At 46.5% G+C, this 15,950-nt stretch overlaps 1 pseudogene across 1 annotated transcript; it reads right to left on the minus strand.

Annotated features, from left to right (window-relative positions):
* Window positions 1-1,503: 1,503 nt before the first annotated feature.
* LOC308173566 lies at window positions 1,504-15,549 on the minus strand (annotated as a pseudogene). The gene is made up of 13 exons: window positions 15,375-15,549; window positions 14,564-14,671; window positions 14,128-14,183; window positions 12,227-12,469; window positions 10,848-10,972; window positions 9,828-10,008; window positions 9,146-9,345; window positions 8,529-8,733; window positions 8,165-8,256; window positions 7,603-7,814; window positions 5,737-5,860; window positions 2,973-3,510; window positions 1,504-1,558 (listed from the first exon to the last, which is right to left on the minus strand). The product of its transcript is annotated as an uncharacterized misc_RNA (transcript).
* Window positions 15,550-15,950: the final 401 nt, after the last annotated feature.

The raw sequence follows: 15,950 nt of genomic DNA on the forward strand, positions 1-15,950 counted from the left end.
TGTGAGTGTGTGAGAGAGTGAATGCGTTTGTGAGTGAGAGAGTGAGTGAGTGAAAGAGTGAGAGATTGAGTAAGAGTGAGTGAGTGAAAGAGACAATGAGAGAGTGAGTGAGTGAGTGAGTGAGTGAGACAGACTGACTGACTGACTGAACCGTAGAGACAAAACATCTATTGAGTGTACAAATGACATTTCTATAAGCTGTTGGTAGCTGTAGCTCCTATGCTATTGCACCTGTATAGAATATTCATTTGTATTCTATACTATTCTATTATTTTCTATTGTATTGTATTCTATGATGTGATGGGTGAGTTTTCTATCACCTGACCTTCCTCTGTCCTCTCCTAGCAACCAATCCAACGTGCGTCGCTCTTCTCTTCTCTTCTCCTCTCCTCCCCTCTCCTCTCCTCCCCTCTCCTCTCCTCTCCTCTCCTCCTCTCTCCTCTTCTCTTCTCTTCTCCTCTCCTCTCCTGTCCTCTCCTCTCCTCTCCTCCCCTCTCCTCTCCTCTCCTCCTCTCTCCTCCCCTCTCTTCTCCTCTCCTCTCATCTCCTCTCCTCTCCTGTCCGCTCCTCTTCTCTTCCTCTCTCCTCACCTCTCCTCTCCTCTCCTCCCCTCTCTTCTCCTCACCTCTCCTCTCCTCCCCTCTCCACTCCTCTCCTCCTCTCTCCTCTTCTCTTCCTCTCCTCTCCTCTCCTCTCCTCCTCTCTCCTCTCCTCCCCTCTCCTCTCCTCTCCTCCCTTGTCCTCTACTTCCTGTTTCCTTCACTCTTCTCCTCTCAGACATGGAGTTCCTGGAGGTCCTGACAGAGGGTCTCAACCGGGTCCTCCTGGTTCGCGGGGGCGGCCGTGAGGTCATCACCATCTACTCTTGAGAGAGCAGCCCCCTCCCCCCCCTCATCCAACCCCCAAACCCCCCCCCCCCACCACCACCCCAACCCCAGTCCTACACACCCACACATCAACAAACACATCCCTCCTACATCCTGTTATTATGAAAGACACTCCCCTCACACCCAGTCAACAGCCCAGATCACCTCATCTGCCTCCCACTACACACACACACACACACGCACACACACACACACACACACTTTACTTCCTAAAGGCCACCATGGAGAGAGACTGCTACCTAGGATGGTGGTTGGTGGTTGGACCAGGGTGAGTCGTGACGGTGCGGTGACGGATGGAGGAGTGAAAAGTGAAACTGGTCTCACGCTCTCTGAACTCTGACCTCATCTTGGACACACCCTCCCATGCGGTTCTCATGTCTCAGTTTCATGTTGTCACACTGTTACTATATCTGTCCATTTCCCTCTCTTCTTAGTGGCTGTCAATCCCTAGTCCCTAATCCCTAGTCCCTAATCCCTAATCCCTAATCCCTAATCCCTAATCCCTAGTCCCTAGTCCCTAGTCCCTAATCCCTAGTCCCTAGTCCCTAGTCCCTAATCCCTAATCCCTAGTCCCTAGTCCTATTCTAGCGACAGCCACTGTTAGTGCCAAATACAACTAGGCCAGCTTGGTTCCACAGAATGACTCGTCCGTCCGTCCGTCCGTCCTTAAACTGTGAGGAGCGTTTCATAACGGAGAGGTTGTCTTGTCCGTCTGGCAGGGCAGAAGCATTGTGATCATCATCATTGTGAGACGCCCGCCCCCCACCCTTTGACCCCGCCCCCCCCAGAGTGGACCAGTGTAAATAGTGTATAAGCTCTGAGGCGTTTGTTCAGTATGAGTGTTCAGTATTTCTGCTTCTAGTGGAGAACATGTTCCTTCTCTCCGAGGGGCAGCTCTAAAACGCTTCTGGATGGCTTAGGCTACTATCACTATGGTAACTGTCACTGTATCTTTGACGAGTCCTGCACCTGCACCGTCTCCGCCACTGTGCGACAAGTGATTCAATGAAAACATCGGTTCATTAAATGAACGTACGTTATTTTTCCATCTAGAGAAACAAAACTGTATTTGTTATTGTTATTTAGACGAAAGACTTCACATATTTATACGATAGCTATATATCATTTTAGATTGTCACGAGAAGAAAATATATTACCATGTTGTTTTTTGCCAAATTTAGATACTATGTTACCATGTGCCATATGAAAAGTATTTTTTTAAAAGATAAATAGTATAAGGGAATTAAATTATAGAGATTAAATTATAGTTAATATAAAAAGTGCACATTGTGCTCAAGGTCGAGGTTCAGGTGCAATTGCGACAGTAATCTGGGATTACAGTAATGTAAAACGCTGGTCTGGTGAAGGGTCCTTCTGACAGGTACCTGAGCCGGCAGCAAAGGCTGATCTCTATGCAGTAGAATCCTAATCTGAGATTTTCTATTCTCTGGATTGGCACAGCTATACGAGCCGACACTAACGCCCCTCGCTATGGAGGACTCATCAGCTAATTAGAACTGAAATATATAAAGATGGTTTCCCCAGACACAGATTATGCCTAATCCTGGAGTGCAAGGCATCTTCCAGAGAAAGAGTCTCCATTGAGGATGTGATTTAGTCCAGGATTTGGTTTAATCTGTGTCCGGATTAAAAAGCCTATAAAGTGCACCTTGAAAGGAATGTGCAATACCTAAAATTTGGACTCACATATTCATGTTATTTATTTTTCTATACGCATATATTATTATATATAGTTTAGTTAGTCCTTTTCACCCCGTTGAGGGGCATAGGGCGTCCACCAGAGCTCTCCATCTCACTCTCTTTTGGGCCTGGGCCTTTGTTTCTTGCCAGCTCACCCCGATGTTCTTCAGGTCTTGGAGTGTGGAACGTCTCCAGGTGTTTTTCGGCCTTCCAGCTTTCCTCTTCCCCTGCGGGTTGTAGTCCAAGGCCTGTCTAGTGATGTTGTTGGAGTCCTTCCTAAGGGTGTGCCCTATCCAGCTCCACTTTCTCCTTTTGATGGTGGTAGCTATGCTGTCCTGGTTTGTTATTCTCCACAGCTCTTCATTTGTGATTCTGATGGGCCACCACAGCTTGAGGATGTACCGCAGGCATTTGTTGACAAACACCTGGATCTTGCTTGTGAGGCCCTCGGTGGTCCTCCACGTTTCAGAGCCGTAGAGCAGGACAGTCTTCACATTGGTATTGAAGATCCGTAGCTTTGTGTTGTTGGAGAGTTGCTTGGACAGCCAGATGGGCCTGAGTATATTGAAGGCTACTTGTGCTTTGCTGATGCGTGCTACTATGTCCCTGTCTGCTCCTCCATCCCTGCTGATGTTGCTCCCTAGGTATGTGAAGTGCTCCACGTCCTCTATGGCCTCTCCCCTGAGTGTGATTTGGTCATGTGTTTTCTGGTTTAGCTTCATGGTCTTAGTTTTCCCGATGTTGATCTTGAGTCCAAGCTGGTCACTGTTAGTCTGTAGCCTATCTGTCTTCTGTTGCAAGTGTGTGTGGTTTTCGGAGAGTAGTGCGAGGTCGTCTACGAAATCTAGGTCCTCGAGCTGGGTGAATGGGGTCCACTGGATTCCTGTCCTATGGTTTTCAGTTGTTCTTCTCATGATCCAGTCTATGGCAATGAGGAAAATCAGAGGGGAAAGGAGACAGCCCTGCCGCACCCCTGTCGTGATGGCAAAGGTGTTTGACAGTTTACCCTTGCAGATCACCCGGCCATTGGAATCCTGGTATATGTCTTTTATTACGTTGATGATCTTAGAGGGTAGGCCATAGTGACCTAGGAGCTTCCACAACACTTCCCTATCCAGGCTATCGAAGGCTTTTTCGAAGTCAACAAAGTTTATATAAAGTGCGCTTTGCCACTCAACACACTGTTCTATGATGATTCGCAGGGTAGCAATGTGGTCTGTGCATGACTTATCCTTCCTAAAACCTGCTTGCTCCTTCCTCAACTGGTCATCCAAGGCTGCTTGTATCCTATCTAAGATAATCCTACAGAGAACCTTGCTAGGGGTGGACAGAAGCATTATGCCTCTCGCGTTGTTGCATTCGCTAAGGTTTCCTCTTTTTGCAATGGTGACCATTAAGCCCGTTTTCCATTCTATCGGGGTTGTCTCTGTATCCCAGATCTTGTTGAGGAGGGGGTATAGAACCTCTGTGGACGCTTTGGGATCGGCTTTCAGAATATCAGGGGGGATGTTATCAACTCCTGGTGCTTTTCCAGCCTTCATCTTTTTGATGGCTCTGGTTATTTCACCCTTCGAGATCCTCCCACAGTTGACCTTCAGTATTTCCAATGGTGTACTGCTGATCTCTGGTGATGTTTCTGGGGGAGGTCTATTTAGGAGCTCTTGGAAGTGTTCCCTCCAGCGGTCCAACTGTTGGGCTTCCTGTGTGAGGAGTTGTCCCTGTTTATTCTTCACCGGTCGGCTAGTGGTTCTGTTCTTCCCTGCTAGTTGTCTTGTGATTCTGTAGAGATCTTTCATGTTCCTCTGTCCCGCTGCTACTTCTGCCTCAGATGCTAGGTTGTCAATATATCTCCTCTTGTCCCTTCTTGTCTTCTTCTTCTTTACTCTGCTCTATTGTTGGTGCTCTTGTCTCCATTTCCCTTTCTTGGTCATATCTGGCTCCCTATTGCACTGTTTTTGAGGTTCTTCCTTTCCTCTATATCTTTCCATGTGTCATCTGCAATCCAGTCCTTTCTTTCTCCTTTTCTATAGCCTAGGACCTGTTCACATGTGTCGATGAGGGCCTTCTTGCAGCTTTCCCAATGTTCCTCAACATCTCCCATTTCTGCTAATGCTTGGAATCTGTTTCTACGTGTAAGCCCTGCTTCCTGTCTAACCTGGTGATCCCCTAGTTTCCTGATGTTGAATTTTCTCTGGGTCCTACTTCCTTCCCCTGAGTCGATGTCTGCTCCCCTCTTTACCCTAACATCTAGCAGCAGTTTTCGCCATTTTCTTGTTATTGCTATATGGTCGATCTGGTTCTCTGTCTTTAGATCAGGAGAGATCCATGTCGCTTTGTGTGTGGGCTTGTGTGGGAATATAGTTCCTCCGATGATCAGTTCGTTGAAAGAGCAGAAGTCCGCAAAGAGGGTTCCATTCTCGTTCATTTCTCCGAGACCTTCAGTTCCCATGGCGTTCATCCAGTGCCTGTTGTCCCTTCCAACCTTGGCATTCATATCTCCCATGACTATCTGGATGTCTCACTTTGGGGTCTTCTGTACTTGCGCTTGTAGTTGTTGGTAGAACTTTTCATTTTCCTCAGTTTCAGCCGAATTTGTCGGTGCATAACACTGGATGATGGTGATGTTACGACCCTTGGATAGGAACCTGGCAGTGATTATGTGCTCTGAAACTGGTTTCCAATCAAGGAGGCTTCTTGCAGGGTCTGTAGAGATAATTAAGCCCACCCCATGCATATGTGGATCCTCTTCGTTCTCCTTTCCTGAATACAGGAACCTCTCTCCTGTGGCGATGGTGACTTCCACAAAGGTGTTCCATCTACACTCACTTACTCCTATTATACTAATGTTGTATCTTCTCATCTCATTTGCTAGTTGTGCTAACTTTCCTATTTGATATAGAGTTCGCACGTTCCAGCATCCTACTCTGGTATTGGACTTGAACTGGAGCAGGCCTTTCCTCCCTTGGGCTTCCGTTAGGGTTTGTCCCAAGGAATTCATTTGTCTCCTACTGGTAGGGCGGCATGCCCGATTCAGGTGTGATTTCTTAGTTCTGGTTTCGGTTTCAGCAATCAGTTTTACGTCTGGGTGGGTGATTGGCCCAAGCAGCCGTTGTCAGCTGGTGGGGTTGCCACCTTACAGCCTGCTGACCTGCTGGATTTTTCGTTAGGGGTTTTCTCCCGTAGCCTTCGCCTCGATAGGCCCACAAGGCAGTGGGGCTATTTGACCCATAGCTGGGGCTATTTGGCCCATAGCTGGAGTATTTGACCCATAGCTGGGACAGGGGTGAGAGGCGCCAGGGCGTGTCCACACACCGGTGGGCCTGCGCGCCATCTCTCTGGGGGCCCCTGTACTCCGAGATCCCCCACAGATTAGCCTGGGACCGCAAGGTCCCAGTTACCGTGTGTGGCCACGTGGAGGCCCTGCAGGAGTATTGGCGGTGGATAGGCTATGTACCGGCAGGAGGAGGCTTATGCACTCGGCTCCTCTTTTCACCCTTGTGAGGGGCTAGCCGGTGGCCGTGGCTGAAAGCAGAGAGTAACAAGCAGGAGCAGCATGCAGCATGCGCTACCCACAAGCACTACTACCTCAGTACTGCACTGCCGCTTCACACACGCCCTGTTCTGGAAGAAAAACTGTTTTTTGGTCACTTGCACTTGTAGTAGAACCATACATATAAATATATGCATATATACAATAGAGTGAAAGAAAAACAAAGATATATTAGTTTATAGAACAAAAACAGAACAAAGTATTTAATACCTGCGAACACCACTAGTGTGCCTTTGAGTAAGGCACTTAGCCCTAAGTTACTCCAGGCAAACTGTCCCTGTACTCTCTAAGTTGCTTTGGATAAAAGCATCTGCTTAAACTGTAAAAATGTAGGACACTTTATGTACACGTACAGTCCTTATAGAAGTGAGCCAATTAAGTGAGGTTTGAGGGGTGTCTGGCGGTCCTGCCACAGCATCTCAATTGGATTTAGGTCAGAATTTGACTTGGCCAATCCAAAACACAAATCTTGAATGGAAGATGGTTCTGATTAAATAAAGATTTCATGGTAATCTATAATTGGTAAGAGGTTCACATACTTTCAAGCAGCACTGTATGTAAAACATCCATCAAACGTTCAGGGAAAAGGTTTAAAAGCAGCCGTGTTATGCAACACTTCACGGTTAAACAGTGTGACTCCACTGGCTATGAGTAATACTGCCTGGTCATCCCACCGCCCCAGCCCACTCAGCTGCTCTGTACTTAACCTACCTACGGGGGGTTTGATAAGTCACAAGCTCCCTGCCATATTGTATCTTATGTTGTCAAACTTCAGGCAGGGAGCTATACAGAGGCAATTATGCCAAACTTAAATGTATTTCCATTTTCATTAAATAATGATTCAACTGACGTTAGTGTTGAATCATCAAGTGTCCTGTCTGAACTGGTCAAACAAAACACGTTGGAGTGGGTCACGATTACAGCAAAGAACAACAATGATTTCACATTGGGAAAAAAAAAGTTTTATTATTTCTGGACAACTGATAGTATTTACATTCACACAGGAAACCGTATAAAAGTACAGCTGTGTAGAACCGCCCCAAGGCCACACCAGAGCCTCCATCACTGAAGCAGAACTCCACATACAAGCCCTGTTGGGAGTAGTCCATCACTCCTTCCTTCTTTCCTTCCTTCCTTCCTTGGAGACCTAGCTGGGACCGCTCCAATTACGTTAGACCAGTGACGACCTCCGCGGGAGGAAGGAGGAAACGATGTACTATAACAGTATTGGAACAGGGCCCGACGATATCTGCCAACATGCAGTAAAGCAACTCACACTGTTCAGAACACCTAGAGAGTCTGATCACAACCAAATAAAATGTCTGACTGTCAAATAGTCTGAACGAATACCGAGGGCCTGCCATTACAATAACCCGGGGGTAAAAAAAGAAATTATTTTCAACTTTTTAAAAGCATTTACAAATGTGAAAACAAAAACTCAATAAACTCCCCAAAAAAATCAACAGCGGAGGACCCCCCCACGCCGCTGTTGAACAGGCTGAGGATCTTGGCCTGCAGCTCCTGCTGGTGGTTGCTGGCGGAGAAGGGAATGGAGGGGGGGGGCAGGCCCATGTGGCTGGAGGGGTGGGTCAGGTGGGAGGGGTGCTGGACATGGCTAACGGGGGGCATGGTCTGGACTGGGGGCGGGGCGGTGGCTGCAGGGGGGTGGGCTGCAGCTGGAGGGGGGGGGAGAGAGAGGGAGAGAGAGAGAGAGAGAGAGAGAGAGAGAGGAGAATGTTAGTCAGTGTGTCGTGGTATACTGTGTCATTGACTCGTTTGATTTCACTGGCTAATCAATAATCAATATCAAGACACTCCCATCGTGGACACCATCACATTACAGAGGTGTTTCGTATCGTTAAACGGTTCAAACGAGTTATCAGGACAAAGCTGGGTCTGAAGCTGACCCCAGCAGAGCACACGTCTCTCTCCAGCCTCAGACGAGGCCTCACGGGCCAGGCTGAAGCCCTTCACCTCCACAGAGCAGAGGAGAGAAGAGAGGAGGAGGAGGAGAGGAGAGGCTCACCTGTGTGTGGGTCGGTCGAGCCCCTGGTGAGGCGTTCCCTCTTGTCTCTCAGATACTCTATCAGACTGTCCAGCTCCTCAGGGGTCAGGAACCTACCAGTGGGCGGGGGGGGGAGACAATCAAGTCAAGTCTAGAATGCTTCACTGGCATGAGATGCCAACGCAGAAAGGTATACATAGACAAGTGTATTCCTTTGAAGGGAGAAATCGGAGGACGGGCTCATTGTAATGTATTGGTGCTTGATATCATTCCTCATTCCGTTCATTGCATTGTCCTCCGATTTCTACCTCCTCCAGCCTCCCCTGGTGTATCCCTCATCTATGATGAGAGAAAGACAGACAGACACACAGACAGACAGACTGACCTGCACTCAGACAGCAGGGTGATGGCAGGCAGCAGGGAGACGGGGTGGCCTTCTCTCTCGTGCTCCCTCATCAGCACGTCGTCGGCCATCTTGGCAGCCTTGCGGGCGGTCTCCTCGCGCTCCTTGTCCCGGTGTTCCACCTTGAAGGCGTCGTAGTTGTGGGCGACCAGGACCATGGCGTCCTCCATGGGCATGTTACGATGCTCTGATAGGAGAGAGAAGAGACGTGAGTTCATGCAAAAAAAAGTATATATATATATATAATAAATAGACAGATGGGTTAAAAAAAAAAACAAAAACGTGAATGTTGTAGACTGTTTTTGTTGCGTGTCAAGTTAGTCCAGCCTGTAACCTAAATCCTCCTCTTATCTTATCTGGCATAATAAATAATAATAAACTCTTAGCTTAAAGGGTTTTCTTAGGGCGCTTAGTGGTGTAGCACATGCATGTCATCCCCCCCTCTCTCACTCACCCATCCTTCCTGTCAATCTCTACTGTCTCTATCTAAGCAGAAATGCCCTAAAAACATATATTTTTATTTTTTTTAAAAGAAGAAAAAATAAAGGGGTTTTCTTTAAATAAGCTCTACTCAAATCACGGCGGTCTCGGGACCTTACCTTGCGGCGTGCCGAACAGGATGTTGACGGTGCAGGAGCGGTGCACCTGGTGCTGCTGGGTGATGATGATGGCGAAGGGGGTCCGGGCCCGGCCCACGTCCTCCAGGGCCTGGGTGAGGGACACCTCCGTGTTCAGGAAGATCAGGTCCACCACCATGCCCAGGTCTCTCACCTTCCTGCCAACTGTCTCAGCATACTCCCTACAGTTGGGACAGCACACACGCGCACGTGCAGGCACACACACACACGCACACACACACACAGAGACACACACACACACACACGAACGAACGCGCACAAACACACAGGCGGATATGAAATGAAAACATGCCACCTGCTTTGAATGTAAAATTCAACTAAAGACAGGATGACTAGGACTTTAATAAAGGCTTAGAGATGATCAGATGTATCGTACATCAGAAACGATGAATGCTTCATTCGGTGAGGCTGTACTGTTTCTCTAGTGTCTATATATATACAAAATAAAAATATCTCTTCTATCAAAGAGACTGCCAATGGCCCCAGGGCTGAGCTAGATTACTCCTCCTGCTACGACTGGTGGATTGATGATTCACTTGCTTAGTCAAATGTATCGATCGTAAGTCGCTTTGGAATAAGGCGTCTGCTAAGTGCCAAAAATGTAAATGTAAATGTGTGTGTGCTGCCTGTAAAAGAGCCATACTTCTGAGCCTTGTTGACGACGATGACAGAGCAGTCGACGGGCCGCTCGGTGTCGTAGCGCCGCTGCAGCTCCTCATAGTACTGGCGGTACAGCTCGTTACGCCGCCGCTCCTCTACCCGGGCACGCTCGTCTGGCAGAGGAGACATCTTGGCACCGCTGCTCGGCTGGTCCCTACTGGCCACTGGAGGTAATGCAGGGAGAACAACAAACAAACACAGGTTGAACAAACAAGAAACTACCGTATAGAATGGACCTATTGCTAAGCCATGGCCCCTTTGAAAACTCAGACAAACAAACAACGCTTCACTGACAGTGACTGACTGACCGTGACTGAATGACATTCAATTACTTTCCGATTTATGTAAGTAAATAAGTAAATATTGTGACATGTTTTTTTAAAGATGACAAGAATATTTTGTTTAGAAGCTTTTCACCATTTGCAAGTTGTTTGTCCCGAGTTTTCTGCCTGTAGTGACTTTTGCTGTGATATGATTGGACAATTTCTATTTTGGGGCGGGGCTTAGCGATAGGTCCATCGCTAGATTTGCACAACAAGATGGATTCCACTTCTTGTTCAGATTAACAGATAAGGGACAATGTAGCCAGAACAAGTTAAGCCAGAACATCCAGCGTTACGACTGCCAATGGCCCCTGGTCGTAGCATAGACAACCCTGTTCTGGTGATAATGATGGATAGACGAATGAATAATCTTTATTGTCATTGTAACAAATACAACGACATTTAAATGCAAACCCTAGGTGCTAACAAACAAACACAGTCCTAAGATAATAATAAAAAAACTAGAATGAGACATAAACAGACATAAATGGGGGGGATATAAATAGGGGGATAAGTGATCGGTAGGCATCTGAGAACGTATCTATTATGTGAACTTCTATACACTATATGGATTCACTTATTTAGACAAATGTACTTGTTGTAAGTTGCTTTGGTTTGATAACGGCGTTTTTGCTAAATGCCAAAAATGTAAAAGTGGAACACTAGGCTTGAACAGCTACCTTCTGGTTCCCTCCGGCCGTTCCACGGGTCCCTGTAAGGCTCCCTGTAAGGTTCATCCTTCTTGCGGTAGTAATCTTCTGCTGCGCCCACACCGCCACGGATATATCGCTCATACCCCACATCTCTGCAAAGCACCGTAGAAGAAGAATGTTTTAGTAAGACATTGTGAATAGTGAGTGAGTACTGCTGAAGAGCAAGGCGAGGGCTTGGTGCAGCAAGGGGCCGAAGTGACGTTTACACATCAATAGAACACTTTTGACGAGAACCTCACACACACCCCCCCCGCCCCCGTCACTGATAGGGTCAGGCATGTTCTCAACCACCTAATGTGACAAAGGAAGGGTAATGGTCCTAGCTCAGTGACGTAACGCAGCAATGTAGATCTGTGTCTTTTAAAATATATTCAATACATTAATAAATCTTTTTATTTATTTATTTTACATTTTTGCTTTTCCCATACTTTTCTCAGGACTGGAAAAGGTTGATATTTGATTCCATACTTTTCCAGACCTTGGTAGGAACCCCACATCTAGTCTAGTGGAGGGTCATCCCTAGAGCCTGGGGTCAGATCACCTGTATGAGGGGTCTGGGGTCAGGTCACCTGTATGAGGGGTCTCTGGGGTCAGGTGACCTGTATGAGGGGTCTCTGGGGTCAGGTGACCTGTATGAGGGGTCTCTGGGGTCAGGTGACCTGTATGAGGGTCTCTGGGGTCAGGTGACCTGTATGAGGGGTCTCTGGGGTCAGGTCATCTGTATGAGGGGTCTCTGGGGTCAGGTGACCTGTATGAGGGGTATCTGGGGTCAGGTGACCTGTATGAGGGGTCTCTGGGGTCAGGTCATCTGTATGAGGGGTCTCTGGGGTCAGGTCATCTGTATGAGGGGTCTCTGGGGTCAGGTCACCTGTATGAGGGGTCTCTGGGGTCAGGTGACCTGTATGAGGGGTCTCTGGGGTCAGGTGACCTGTATGAGGGGTCTCTGGGGTCAGGTGACCTGTATGAGGGGTCTCTGGGGTCAGGTCATCTGTATGAGGGGTCTCTGGGGTCAGGTGACCTGTATGAGGGGTCTCTGGGGTCAGGTGACCTGTATGAGGGGTCTCTGGGGTCAGGTGACCTGTATGAAGGGTCTCTGGGGTCAGGTCATCTGAATGAGGGGTCTCTGGGGTCAGGTCATCTGTATGAAGGGTGTCTGGGGTCAGGTGACCTGTATGAGGGGTCTCTGGGATCAGGTGACCTGTATGAGGGGTCTCTGGGGTCAGGTGACCTGTATGAGGGGTCTCTGGGGTCAGGTGACCTGTATGAGGGGTCTCTGGGGTCAGGTGACCTGTATGAGGGGTCTGGGGTCAGGTGACCTGTATGAGGGGTCTCTGCGTTCAGGTCACCTGTATGAGGGGTCTCTGGGGTCTGCCCCCCGGGGCTCCCCTCTGGAGTCCTTCTCCCTGCTGGCTGAACCGTGGTAGCGGTCGTAGCTGGGGTCTCGGGGTTCGTGGTCACGGGGGTGGGCGGGCCTCGGCTCCCGACCAGGCTCTCTGCTGTCACGGTGCTCCCGGGCGTCGCGCCCGTGCATGGGAGAGCGGGAGCGGGGCCGGGGCTCCCGGCCCTCTCCGTAACCGCTGTACGGTGCCCTGGAAGGACAAAAAGCAGTTAGTGAAAATGGCAGGTAAAAGGGTTGGGATAAAGATACATGTGTTACAAGAAAATAAAGTAAAAAAACAAACCAAAAAAAAGTCCAAAAAAATAAAGTTGATTCTCTTTTCTTTTTTTGGACGGGAACGCCAAAGATCAACAGACAAGCTCCAGTTTCAGTGATTAGAGACAGAGAGAGCCAGAGGAGGCCTTCCAACAATGGACGCAATACAGGTTTTCCCAATGGGCCGCAATAGGTTTCCCTTCACATTGATAAAGTGGTGTGATTTAGAATGATGTTTGCTGCTATGGACAGATATTTGGACGGCAGTGCCCTTCAAATATTTATGGTTCCATGTCACAGATGACTTTTTTTTTTCCCCCGCATTTCCCATTTAAGAGATGCTTTTGTGGAGATTTAGCGCAACTAAACTTGAGAACGCAACTACGACAAAGAAACATATTCATGCTTCACATTTTATGAGATTTTACTTTCGAGAAAATCTTCAGTTTTTTGTCTGGAAATTCTTTTCAGGAAAGCCATGAGTACACAAGAATTTCTACCCATGAATCAATGGAATCAGTTTATGCAAAAAAGGAGACAATTCAGAGACAAATTACCACACAAAAACAAAACTGTTCTTTATTGCGTACTCAGAACTGAGAAACTGACCACCGCGATTGTGTTCTGTGTAAAATAAATTAATTTGTGAATTTAAGAAAGACATTAAGCGCAAGAACAGAGACCACTTATCGCAGCAAGATATTTAAAAACGCAAATGCTGTTTATCTAAGCTAGCGCTAAACAATAAACTGGTGTCCATTCGCAAACCTAAAACTTATCGGACAAAAAGCAGTTAACTAAATTAAGCTAATTGGAGGACGAAGTATATTATATATATATATAATAAAACGCCTTAAGAGTGTTTGTCCAGCACTACTGTCTGTGTGGTTGAAGATGCTATGAAAGTGATGAGATCTTTTCGTAAACAACATAATTTGTCACGAATAACCTGTCAAAAAAGACCGACTATTTAGAAGCGATCATAATCGTGTGTCACGTGAACGCTTCTCCTCCACAGCACTCTTCTTCTGCCATAACACGTTCTGTGCTTAGTGAGTGTTGGTGACCAGTGTTTCCTATATAGAGGCGGGCCCCATAGTCTCATTAGTAACCGAAAGTATTTTTTGCAGTTTTTTTTGTTTTTGTTTTGTTGCCGAAATTGGCGGCTCTTCAAAGTCTTACAATGTGAATTTTAATCCAGCAGTAAGATTTGGAGGCGGTTTAACAGCGTGAAAAATTGGATACCGCCCAACCCTATTGGAACGCAAAGTGGAACGGAAAGACCAAGAACGCTAAGTGGAAACAAATATTGTGAAACACCAACAGACATCTTTGAAAGACAAAGACACAGAATTTCACCCCAAATACCCTTCGTCAATTTTATTTCAGCAATTTCTGAAATTCAAAACAACTGTGACCAAGACCAAATATCTCGCCGCAAAGAGAGAAGACAAACGCCAAGGATTTTGTAACGAGCAGTTTTAGTCAAAGTGCTTCGACCACCAAGTGGAGATGACTTGTGGAAAAGACCGTTTTACCAGAGAGTAGCGGAGACGTTGGTAGTTCTTCACACCCACGGTAACGTTACTGTACCTGCGTGGCGGGCTCGGCCGGGATTTTCTGTCGCCGCTCCACTGCCATATTTACATCTGAAAATAAACCAATCCAAAACGTTCAACATAACAGGTACATTTATGAATCAGCGGGAAAAAGGTTTAATATGGCATGAACTGTCATTCACGGCGGATATACTTTCACGGTCCATAAAATTGAAGTGCAGAAAATTCCAGGTATGAAAATCCAAATTTATCGTCAAGAAATTGAAAATTGGACGAGGTAGAAAAATTACGCAGATTCTCAGAAATTATCTTCATTATTTGTTATATATTTGTGATCAAAATTCACTCTAGTGTTAACAATATTAAAACTTGCACAAAACATCTGATAAGGTGTTTACAAATAAAGTGTTATTGTCTGAACACTTAAGACTGTTAACTGAGTAGTCACTTCTATTGCAGGGGAGTCTTACCTAGTTTATACCCTTTATATAAACGCCCTTTATGTCCCGCTATCGCAGCCTCTGCTTCCTCAACACGCTCAAACTGCACAAATCCGAACCCACGGAGCATGGAAAAGGCTGGAAAAAGGAACATTGGTTTTGTGTTTTGGACGTCATAATCAGAAAACAGTTGCCAGGTTGGAGCCAATTCGGTCCTCTGAATAAGAAAGCCAAGGATGTTCTTACCGAGGCATTCAAACAAAAACGTGACATTATACTGCACTTAGACCTGTGTAGTTACACTGATCAACACTAATTGTATTGCCATGCAATTAAAGCAAGCTACATATTAGCACCATGGTGAACGTTGTTACTAGAGTAATTAGTGTTAGAACAGAGGTATAGGAGCAACTTAATGTGAAGTTTTACAGAATACAATTGAAGGTTTTAAAAGGACCAAATTGTCATCCTAAAATGATTTGTTATTAGTTGTAACATATAAGTGTTGTTGGTCAAACATTACCCCTGAAAGTTTACTCCTCACTCGTAGATAGTGTGTTGTCTAGTAACCCTAGAAATTACCTAGTGTGTAGTGTATTGACTACTACCCTAGTGTATAGTGTTGACTACTACCTTAGTGTATAGTATTGACTACTACCTTAGTGTATAGTATTGACTAAGGGCTGAGCAGAGTACTTTGTGTAGTGTCTACCCCTAGTGTATAGTGTTGACTACTACCCTAGTGTATAGTGTTGACTACTACCCTAGTATATAGTGTTGACTACTACCCTAGTGTATAGTGTTGACTACTACCCTAGTGTATAGTGTGTTGAAAACTAACCCTGTATCTTTCCATATGGACTGAACATCTCCTGCAAATCCTTCCCTTCCATGAGGGTGGTTGGCAAATTCCCCACAAAAATCCTTGTGGGGAATTCGCGGAAAATCCCCAAATCACGAGGGTTGTTGGAGCTGGCGGAGGGTAGAGTTGGACTGCGGCTTCTTCTGCGAGACATGATGCTGGCCGGCGCTACCAGTTCCAAATCTTAGTGCCTTTAGTGCGCTCGTAAATGTGTTTTGGTATTGTTTTGGAGTGTCCTTATTTAATGTACGTGGGCTTGTGAGGTCTTATATCCCAGCTCCTACAGATGGTCAGTATTGCAACAGAAGGAGAAGAAAAAGAGAAGAGAAATCCCACGGGTCAAACATTTCAGCAGGGAAAACTACAAAATGGTTAGGCTGCACTGTATGGAAGAAACAACAACAAGAAAAAACAACAAATTAAATGGCTACAAATCTAAGCATTAAATGGAGATCTGATAGATGTCACTCTGTGCCCTTCCGATGCATCAGTACACATCAATCTCTAGGGCTCCTATAGAAAATTAAGTTTCCTCCATGGCAAGAAGCAATCTGT

The sequence above is a fragment of the Nansenia antarctica genome (genome assembly GCF_963989245.1).
Source record: "Nansenia antarctica genome assembly, chromosome: 18".
Lineage (NCBI taxonomy): Eukaryota > Metazoa > Chordata > Actinopteri > Argentiniformes > Microstomatidae > Nansenia > Nansenia antarctica.